Consider the following 11,712-nt stretch of genomic DNA (forward strand, 5'->3'; position numbering starts at 1 on the left):
CAAAGATTCGGAATCGGATTTGGTTTATTTGCCAGATGGAAAAGTTAACGAGCTTAGTTAACGACACTGGTGACAACTATCTAAAAGTCTGGGCTCCCTGGCTAGCGCAGGCAGACATCCCTGGGGTAGAGCGTAACACAATTTGTCATATAATAGTAATAAATGCGTTCTCCTTATAGGAGGATAAGACCAAGTCCACACTTAGAACCTCACACTCCTTTTGATCAATCATTTAGTCTCACACCCCACAGCTCTAGAGCCATCTCAGTAGCCTCCGGAAGCCGCTGCACCCTCACCCTCTGAACCCCCATCCCTCTCCCCCTCCCCCTCTTTCCCCCCCCCTCCCCCTCTTTCCCCCCCCCTCCCCCTCTTTCCCCCCCCCTCCCCCTCTTTCCCCCCCCCTCCCCCTCTTTCCCCCCCCCTCCCCCTCTTTCCCCCCCCCTCCCCCTCTTTCCCCCCCCCTCCCCCTCTTTCCCCCCCCCTCCCCCTCTTTCCCCCCCCCCTCCTCTTTTTTTTTTCTTTTCCCATTTATAACAGTTATCATTTTTCCCCATTCTCCTCTCACACGGTTAAGTAGGGCTCGAAAAAACGTGTGGCCTTGTCATGCTTATGTCATTGTACATTTTATGCCACCCTGCACAATGTACATTTGATTTGTTTTTTTTATGTATACCATGCATTTATTCACTAATAAAATACAAGTTATAAAAAAAAAAAAAAAAATAGAGTTTCTTTAGTTAGCCCTTTAAAATACAAGCGGTACTAACATTTTTAATCGCGCGCACTCGCACCTGAAGAAGGGGGATTGTGTGTAGCCCCTGAAACCTAGCTCACCTGGAGTCTCGTTGCGCAGAGGGAGACTGCCCGATGAGATTTCGATCATTTTGTTCAGCCGGGGGGGTGGGGGGGGGTTGTAAGATTCTTGTGGGGGTTTTTTTTTTAAAAAGGAGAAATCCCCCAAACCGTGACCCTATGTGCAGCGCGTGTAATGTAATCGTACGCCGTGCTTCTTCTTCATAACGCTTTCGCTGGTTTCTCTTGCAGGCAGTATGAAGATATGATGGATCCAAAAGGTGAGATTTACAATAATATTAATAAATAACTTTATTCTGCACGACGCTTTTCTTCCAGCGGGACTCCAAATCGCGTCACAATTACAGTATAGTGCGCGGGTACGCAGGGGGGGGAGGGTGGGGGGCGGCCGGGATTATCGCGGGTCTCGGTGCCGGGGCATTTTTGCGAGATCCCTTACCCGGTGTGGGCATCTCCTCCTCAGACCGACGCAGCGTCACGTTGTCATGGCAACGGCATGGCATTTGGTGTCAACGGCGCCATAACGGGACCCTTGCAGATGCCGCCGGACAAGGTAAGAGACAGTTACAGAGGCGCAGGCACGATTGAACCGCCTGTGCTGAAGCAGGGATATCCTGACAACCTGACCTGTTTGTGGCCCTTGAGGACTGGGAGTTGCCCACCCCTGTTCTACGCGTCGGTTTTCACCTCTCCGGCACTTTTGATTTTTGAACGGCGTGTGTGTGTGTCTTCCCCCTAAAATATGAGCCCAAGACCTGAATGAATATGGCTACGAATCCCCCCTTTGACCTGGTGCCGGTGGGTAGACCTCCCAACAACGGAGGAGGCTAATCTGAGACCATGAAGATAAGACATTGTTTTCCGATCAGACGCCTGCATGGAAATGGGATCGGTGGTTCCTGGGCGGGCCGCAGATCAGCCTCAGCGGCAGCAGGGGGTGTCCTTGTGTCGCTTTGGGCCTAGTGTAAATAAAATCAAAGGCAGCTAGGAAAACAAAACTAAGGCCGACCATCTGCTCGGAAGGGTATCCCACGGAGCGCACTTTCAATATAATAATACATGTTTTGTGGTTTTTTTTAATCTCTTGTATAGCACTGAGAGTGTACGCCGAGTCGCTACCCCGGAGAGCTTACACTCTATTTGTTGCTGCCTGAGGCACAGGGAGATAAAGTGACTCGCCATTGGTCACAAGGAGTCGACGTTTGTGTGTGCATACACACACACACACACTGTCTATCTACACAAGCGCACCAACAAAAAGCCTTTTGCAACACTTTCACTAGCAACAGTACAGTAAGGGCAGTTACAATGTGGAATTCATTACCCATGGAGACTGTGATGGCAGATACAATAGATTTGTTCGAAAAAAGGTTGGACATCTTTTTGGAAAGGAAAGGTATATAGGGATATACCAAATAAGTATACATGGGAAGGATGCTGATCCAGGGAGGAATCTGATTTCCGTTATTTGAAGTCAGGAAGGAATTTATTTTTCCCCTTATGAGATGTCTTTGGATGATATGTCACTGGTGTTTTGTGTTTGCCTTCCTCTGATCAATGTACTGTAAGCACGGATATAGGATAAAGTATCTGTCGTCTAAATTTGGCATAGGTTGAACGCCTGTCTTTTTCAACCTCATCTACTATATCACTGTCACTATGTCAAGATGTAACTATATAACTACTGTGTAACTATGTAACATAGGCCCCACAGAGTGCAAGAAGTGAAAAACTCCAATTAATAACCTACCAAAGGCGCCAGGAAAGCAGTGGGCTGAGGTGACCCGCCGGCGTGTCTCTGCGAGGTGAAAACACCGGAAGCGAGAAGACGCGGGTGAGATAAGGCAGAAGAAATAAAAGAGACAAAATGGATACAATAAATGACCTTGGTTCTGGAATCCTTGGGTCAATAAACCATCAGAGTAGTTTTACCGTCCTACGGTAGAGGCAAATTGAGGGACAGAGGACATTGTGTTGAATTTAAAGCGGTAATCTGCACGGAACCTCCATTTTGTTTTGCGTTTTTCACTTTTAAGACGTCGCCTCGCGCTTCCCTAGCGTTTAAAAAAAAATATTTTTCACTATCTGATGCTTTATGCAGATGATGTAAGCATTTTGAAATATTAAGTGTCAGGGAGATTAAAATGGAGCCCAATCCAGAGCGGAACGCGCAAAGGAGGCAAAATGCTAACTCGGGCCTGTGCTGAAAAGCTGTGTAACACGGCAGGGGTGAGCTCAGAGGGATCCATGTTAAAAGGAAGAAGAAGTAAAGAGTGACTCGGTGTGTGCTTATTGGCATGTTTTTACCCAGAATCCCTAGCTGCAGTGGAAACATGGTATGCTAAGGCCCCGTCCATACTGCGAGCGGCCACAGGCGCGAACACCAGGCCGCACCTCTGAGGCAGGCCGTAGAGCGCGCGATGGCGTGGCAGCGTTTTCAGGAGACACCGGAAATTTGTGTTTGTTGCGCGTGACGGCCGGGCCACGTGAGTGGTTCAAGCCAATGAGGACAGACCAGCCTCGGTGACGTCATGCGCTCCGTCGCCCACTATATCCGAGGCCTAAGAGGTAGTGGGGAACGGTAGGGGTTTGTGGCCCTGTCGGAGGCGTGTGAATGTGCTCACGTGTTTTATTTGCTGAGGTTAATGCAGTGTGCTCCTGAAGTGGTCGTTTTTTCGGACGAAAATCCACATTGACGTTCGCTTCAGAGTATATTGAATTTAACCCTTTTATGAGTTCATCTCATATTGGGCTTCGGGAGAGTCTGCGGCTTTACTCCTCCCTGGCAGTCCTCCGCTTCCGCTGCCTATCCTCCTCTTCCTTCGCTCCCCCTGTCCTCGTCCTCCGCTGCCGCCATCCTCATCCTCCTCCACTCCCGCTGCCCCCCTGTCCTCCTTCACTCCCACCTCCCACCATCCTCTTTCGCCGCTCATCGTCCTCCTCCACTCCCGCTACTCTAATTGTCCTCTGCTCCCGCCGCCATCATCCTCCACTCTCGCCGCCCATTTTCATGCTCCTCCGCTCCAGCCGCCCATCATCCTCCGCTCCTGCAGACCATCGTCCTGCTCTGCCACTTGCTGTCTGCCACTCTCGTTGCCCCCCAAAATGTGCTGCCTAGGTTGAATAGTGGTTCACTCTTCCACAAGCAGAATGGACGTTGCTGCCATGGGCACGAGCTTCTCCCCTCCAGGCAGCTTCTTAATGCTGGCGCACTGATGAATACTGTCCCATTCCTCTCCTCACACTGGGAATTGGCGATGAGCACAGTCATTGGGCAGCTCAGGGAGTGGGAAGAAGTTACCATCCACACCAGCAACATCTACACTCCCACTGCACTGGGAAGAGAGGGAGAGCGGGCTCCTGGCGTGGCTGGCGGTGGGGGCAGCAGGTGAAGTCCTAAAGGGCTGCCTGTTGTTCACCAATGTAATAAAGACTCAAGCAAATGGGGATGGGGGGGGGGGGGAGGAAGATGCTGTTTCCATAAACAACCTGCCGTGGTAACAAAGCGAAACAGGGAACCACCTCCGATGTCTTTTGGTCGGAGGCATTTGTTGGAGTTTTTCACTTCTGCACTCTGTATCTTGATAAGGGTTGTGTGTGTATAGATACAGTATATATGTGTACACAAACTATTTTTGTGTGTGTGGGCATAGAGAGAAAGATACATACATGGGAATAACAAGTGACTCTGTCCTCTCTGTACTCTCAGACGGCGCAGATGTGTGTGACGTGATCCCCTCCGACCTCAGCAGAGTGTCCAGCGGCAGAGAGCGACTGCGCGAGGAATCCCCGCCCCGAGACCGCCGCCTGCCCCCTTCCGTAGCCACCGACGCCGCCCAGCGCGCCGACTCCGAGACATTCCTCCCCGTGCACCCCAAAAAAAGATATTTATACTCCAAGAAAATAAAGTGAAGAGACGTTCGGGGGGGGGGGGGGGACTGGTGGGCTTTGAAATTGTTTTAAAAAAACAAAAAAAAAATCTTTGGTTTTTTAACAATCAAAGTGCGGGACAGATTCATAAACTTTATTTTGTGGGGTCACTTTGCTACCGATGTGGGACTGACCCGTTAACCCCATAAACATGTCTACGTCACTTAGATTGTAAGCTGTTTGGGGCAGGGACTCCTTACCCATTGATGTCTAAAACGCTTATTCTTATTATGTCTCGTATTATTTTGACGTGTATTACTGCACAGTATACATAGGTGGCGCTATACAAATAAAGATAGACAGTCATTGGGTCGTTTCGGTCCCCCGGTGGACTGACCCTTTTTAATAAGTCATAGGATCACTTTGGCCCTTAATGGGACTAAGACTTCAACCCATAAAACCTTCCAGTCATTGGTTTATGAAAATGTGTTACCCGCGTAATGCATTGAGAGTTACCTCTCGTTTTCAGGTATGTCCTGGGCACAGAGTTATGATGACAGATACGTGGTTACATGAAGTGAGCAGAGGTTATACATTATACACAAGACATTGCACGGGTAAAGATAATATATGTTATGGGCGTATGTAACAGTTACAGGTCACTATGGTCATACATGGGCATGTTTGCCATCTTCTGCTGAAGGCCAACCCGGAGAAAAATGTAAAAAGATGTCTCTTACCTGCCGCGGCGTCTCCCGGCATCCTCCTGCATGTCCCCCCCCCCCCCCCTGCCACTCCGGTGAAACATGGCTGCGCCACGTTGCCATGACAACGGGATACGCCGAGTCACGTTACAATGGCAATGTCACGTCGCGTCATTTGACGTCGCACAGCCATGTTCACTGGAGTTGCAGGGGGGACATTCAGGGGGATGCCGGAGATGCCGCCGCCTCCCGGAGATTAAGAAGCTGAACCCGTAGCCCGGAGGTAAGTGCCCAAAACCCATAGTCTCCAGGTCAAACCCGGAGTGGTGGCAACCCTGTACATGGGATTAACCTATTAACCATGTTACTGTCAGTAGCACATTACCATTGTTCTTTTGATTTTGTCTTTTTTATTTGTTTCCTAGCTGTTTTGTCTTTTATTTTAATTTACAAAGGCCCAAAGCCTGCACTAGAGTGTTCACACAGCAACTGCTGCCACTTACAATCACTTATTCCACATCACCAGTTAACGCAGTTTTCCATGCAGTATTCTAGGGGTCTTAGGCATGGGACATAGTGAATAAAACAGTGCGGAGGCTGGCCTTACACAGCGCGCAGTCCGTGGGCGTGTTGGGGGCGGGCCAGTGACGTCACGGAGCTGGTTCGCCCTCAGTGGGCGAACCGCTCACATGACCGGCCCTATGCTCCGGCGAGCGCCAAATTTCAAATCTTCCTGAGACACGCTTCCCCAAGCGTGCGGACGTGTGCGCGAGCCCCTGCTAAAGCCGCTCATTGCGGCTGCAGGGGCTCAGTGCCGAGTGTGAGCACGGCTCAGCCTTGCTCACACCACTATGTCCCAGGCCTTAGGCTGCGGCCCTGCTGCCTGCGCTGCACACGCGTCTGCAGCCGAGTCCCCCGGTCTGCATAGAGCTACAGGGGGGGGGGGGGGCGTGACGTCACCCGGCAGGTTCGCCCTCATTGGCTGAACCGCCGGGGGCATGGCCTAGCGCTCCGTCGCGACTCCTGCTCTCAATTTTCTTGAGAGCTTCTGCCTGCGCAGCACGGCGTCACCCCCGCCCCCTCGCCTTCGCAGCGGGCCCGGCCCCATTGTGAGGCGGATCTTGTCCCTGCAGCGTCCGCCACAGTAGCCAGCGAGGACCTGGCCTTAGCAGTGAAGCTGTCTTTACGAGCTTCTCAGATACGATTATTTGCCGTCAACTCATGTCGCTGAGGAGTAGATCCACAGAGCTCCATTAAATCTGGGCTACTGACATGCCGGTAGTTTCCCTGGGTTTAACAGGTATCCACACAGCTAAAATATATCCAAAACCCAATGGCTGTTGGTGATCTCATTAGCGTAGGATTAATGCCATGTGAAGTTAGCACTGCCTTGCTTTAGCTTCAAATTTATTTATAACATGTATAAAATGTTTGGCCAGGAACTAATACATTGAGAGTTACCTCTCGTTTTCACGTACAGTATGTCCTGGGCACAGAGTTGTGGTGATAAATAATACATGATAAATAATACATACTTCCCAGAATGCTTTGCGCTCCCGCTAAGAGCTTCGGATGGGGTTGATGGGGAGGCTGGTGAACGGTTAGAAAGGGGGAGTTATTGGCCCAGCATGGGAGGGAGTACTCACTAAGAGTGAGTGCCACTTGTGGTGAGGCAGTGCCACTCGTTAGGAGTGAATCTCACTCATTGAAAAGCAGGTCCATTCATTAGGAGTGAGTCTTACTCATGGGAGGGCAGTGCCAATTGTTTATTTATTTATAAAATGTGTTACCAGGGAGTAATGCATTGAGAGTAACCTCTCGTTTTCAAGTATCTCCTGGGCACAGAGTTATGATGACAAATACATGGTTATGTTAAGTGAACAGACGTTATACATTATATACAAGACATTGCATGCACAGTAAGAGATAATATATGTTATAGGCGTATGTAACAGTTACAGACTAGGTTACAATGTGAGACAGCTTTAGTTTTGAAAGAACTTAGACTGGTGGCGGCTGTGAGAGTCTCCGGTAGACTGTTCCAGTTTTGGGGCGCACGGTAAGAGAAGGAGGAGCGTCCGGATACTTTGCTGAACCTTGGGACCATGAACAGTCTTTTGGAGTCAGATCTCAGAAGATAAGTGCTGCATGTGGTAGGGGTGAGGAGCTTGAATAGAATAGTACAGAAGGAAGAACTGTATGGAAGGAATCCAGCAGATCTAAGAACTTCATAATTAACCTGTAACCTAAGATATTTATAGAAAAGATAGGAGAGAATGTGTATTGTTGTTGTTAAAAGTGAGTTCGATTTTTTTTTCACTTGGTGAGACTCTGGGCACAGAGTTATGATGACAAATAATACAGTACATGGTTCCAATATATAGTTACATAAGTGTATACATGTTATACATTATATCTCACGGCGTTACGCCTGCCTTATCCAAAGGCGGCGTTACTCCAACCCAGACCCTGAATAGGGGTTTAAATAAAGTAAAAATAAGAAAAGAACCCTGTAAATAACAATACGATCGTTAAATCATACGTGAAAAATGGTCTAATACTTGTTGAGACCCTGTAACAGGCCTATTTCAGGGTCTGGGTGTGAGTAACCCCACGGGTTTACCTCTGTCCCTGACTAATATTCTGTTAAATTCCTGCGTTAGGCTCCAGCGCCTGCGGTGGCTGGCGGCGCGCTCAGCTCCGATCCCCGGTCTGCAGGGGGGAAAGACAGGGGAGGCGTGATGAAGGAGTGGCGGGGGGGGGGGGGGCATGATGTCACCCGGCAGGCTCGCCCTCATTGGCTGAACCACCAGGGGGGGGGGAGGGGCGTGGCCACGACGCTCGTCGGTCAGTATTGAACTAAATTTTCCTGTCTTCAGGAAAAACTGGCCAACCCCCTGAGGGGAGGCCCTTGTCCGGGCGCTGTGGCGGGGACCTGGCCTTGAGTATAAAGGAGATCTGTGGATATGGGTTGTTAGAGGGAACGCCTCTTGTGCTGTATCAGGGCGGGGGCAGGGACAGAGAAAATACTTGATTACTTGAAAATACTTGATTACTCTTTCTTACGTCCCAGTTGCTTTATCACCAAATCTCTGCTGTTATCGAGGAAAACAAACGCACAACACTTTAGGCCGAGCGCAGAGTGGCTGCTACGTCCGCGCGCTCCTGCAGCCCCAGCGATCTGTGCTCCGAACTGCGGGAGTGGGGTCGCGGCCTTAGGTGGGGTGGCGGGGGGGGGGGGGAAGGCGTAACGAACACGTCACGGAGCTGGTTCGCCTTTGTTGGCCGAACCGGCTCACGTGACGCGACTGCAGCCCCCAAATTTCAATTTGGGTGGTGGCGGCGGCAAAATGTCGCCGCGTCAACGCTGCAGTTTCCAGTGTGACAGCTGTCATCCACTGGACTAAAAGAGTGACGCACGTAAGCGCGCGCACGTCACGACGCGGCCTGTCTGAGCGAGGCCTTAAGCAGCGCTCCAGGTTGTATGTGTTGTTCGGTATAGGATTGAAGCAGGGGGTCTCCGGAGCTGAACCGCATTCATTTCGGCTCCGGAGACCCCCTGCTTACAGAGATACCTCCGTAGGGGGAGTGCTGGTACCTCTGTGGAGTTTAAAGGTCCTGGTCCCACGGGCCAATAGGAAGCCGCAAGGGATGACATCACGGATTCCTATTGGCCGGCGTGACGCGCGGGGGACATTTAAAAGCCGCCAGTGGGTCAGGCACACAAGCTCCGCTGGCTGCAGAGATACCGGCACTGCTACAGAGGTATCTCGGGAAGCCGGTGTTCCCCGACGCTGAAATAAATGGGGTTCAGCTCCGGAGGCCCCCTGCTTCAAACCTGTAATAATAAAAACAATAAATGAAAGCTGTATTGCTGCGTTAACATCTCATTAAGTCATTAACAAAGCTCCGTGGATCTACCCTTAAGTGAGGGGAAGGGTGGCCAGGCGGCGTCTCCAAAAATACTGGACACAATGGTGAAAGGTGCGACGCACACACACACACACACCCTTCCTCCGCTCCATGCTGTTTCCTCATCTCCTTGGACCCCCCTGACACGTCCTCCTGCATTACCCAGCAGCCAATCAGGATGGATGAACCTGTAACAACAGCCCTGCTCGGGGGAAAATCTCCCCCCTCCCCCCCCCCAAACCGGTCAGGTCACACACACGTCCAGTATTACCTCAAATTTTGTTGTACTGGACAGTGTGTCCAAATACAGGACAGTCCGGTTCAACACCGGACACCTGGGAACCCTACGCTGAGAAGAGGGGACAAACCGCCATGTTAGTTTAAGATTTGGGGGGGCTCATTTTTTTTTTTAGGTATGACACACACTGTTTAAGAAAACAGTAGGCAGGGGAACAAACTATAGAAAGGACGGGGTCTTTAACAAATGCAAAATAAACAGGCGGAGGGAAGTGAGCCTTTAACACCCCACCCCGCCTTTGTTGCGTGTTTGAACGCCCCTTCCCCCCCCCCTTCCCTCCCCCTTCCCCCCCTTCTCTCCCCCTTCCCCCCCCCCTTCCCGCTGAGCTGTGTCATTAGGAAGAGGTGGCTAATTCGCAGCAGATCCCCACTTTTCACGACAGGACGCGGAACATCGGCATCGTATAAACCCTTTAAACACTTCCACATGTTTTGCTGTTTGCTTTTGCACTGCGGGGGGTCGCGTTACCACTTAGGTCATAGTCAACTCTTTCAGCGCCGAGTGCAGTTTCTAACTTGATTAGCCCAGCTATCCGCCGGCGGGATTCACGGAGCTCTGCGGGGTATCACAGCCCGTTCTGCATGAACTGCCCCAAGTTACAAGACCTCGTTTATCTCACTCACCACAAAGATATTAATGTGTCTTTCCTGGTTAAATCTCTCTCTATCCCCCCTCTCTCTTCCCTCTCCCTCCCCTATCTTTCCCCCCCATCTTCCCCCCTCTCCCTCCCCTATCTTTCCCCCCTATCCCTCCCCTATCTTTCCCCCCTATCCCTCCCCTATCTTTCCCCCCTATCCCTCCCCTATCTTTCCCCCCTATCTCTCCCCTATCTTTCCCCCCTATCTCTCCCCTATCTTTCCCCCCTTATCCCTCTCCTATCTTTCCCCCCTATCCCTCCCCTATCTTTCCCCCCTATCCCTCCCCTATCTTTCCCCCCTATCCCTCCCCCATCTTTCCCCCTATCCCTCCCCTATCTTTCCCCCCTATCCCTCCCCTATCTTTCCCCCCTATCCCTCCCCTATCTTTCCCCCCTATCCCTCCCCTATCTTTCCCCCCTATCCCTCCCCTATCTTTCCCCCCTATCCCTCCCCTATCTTTCCCCCCTATCCCTCCCCTATCTTTCCCCCCTATCCCTCCCCTATCTTTCCCCCCTATCCCTCCCCTATCTTTCCCCCTCTCCCTCCCCTATCTTTCCCCCTCTCCCTCCCCTATCTTTCCCCCTCTCCCTCCCCTATCCCTCCCCTATCTTTCCCCCTCTCCCTCCCCTATCTTTCCCCCTCTCCCTCCCCTATCTTTCCCCCTCTCCCTCCCCTATCTTTCCCCCTCTCCCTCCCCTATCTTTCCCCCTCTCCCTCCCCTATCTTTCCCCCTCTCCCTCCCCTATCTTTCCCCCTCTCCCTCCCCTATCTTTCCCCCTCTCCCTCCCCTATCTTTCCCCCTCTCCCTCCCCTATCTTTCCCCCTCTCCCTCCCCTATCTTTCCCCCTCTCCCTCCCCTATCTTTCCCCCTCTCCCTCCCCTATCCCTCCCCTATCTTTCCCCCTCTCCCTCCCCTATCTTTCCCCCTCTCCCTCCCCTATCTTTCCCCCTCTCCCTCCCCTATCTTTCCCCCTCTCCCTTCCCTATCTTTCCCCCTCTCCCTCCCCTATCTTTCCCCCTCTCCCTCCCCTATCTTTCCCCCTCTCCCTCCCCTATCTTTCCCCCTCTCCCTCCCCTATCTTTCCCCCTCTCCCTCCCCTATCTTTCTCCCTCCCCTATCTTTCCCCCTCTCCTTCCCCCTCTCCCTCCCCTATCTTTCCCCTATCCCTTCCCCCTATCTCCCCTCTCTCTCCGCCATCTTTCCCCCCTCTCCCTCGTTTAGTACACCCTTGCTCCCATTTAAATGAATTCGAGTTAAAACTAAGAGGTGCTAAAAGCTTATCACCCTTTAGTACATATGGCCTCTCTATCTCTAAATCCCTTTCATTGGGTCTGCTCTGTCCCACAGTGCATGGAACGGGGGTCTTTAACCCATAGATCACTGTCATATTTAGGTCACTTTGCGCCTACATTGAAATTACCCTTTAACCCATTCAACTGTCATTAGGTCACTTTGCTCCTATGTGGCAATGACCCT

Source organism: Ascaphus truei, chromosome 20, assembly GCF_040206685.1.
Source record: "Ascaphus truei isolate aAscTru1 chromosome 20, aAscTru1.hap1, whole genome shotgun sequence".
NCBI lineage: Eukaryota > Metazoa > Chordata > Amphibia > Anura > Ascaphidae > Ascaphus > Ascaphus truei.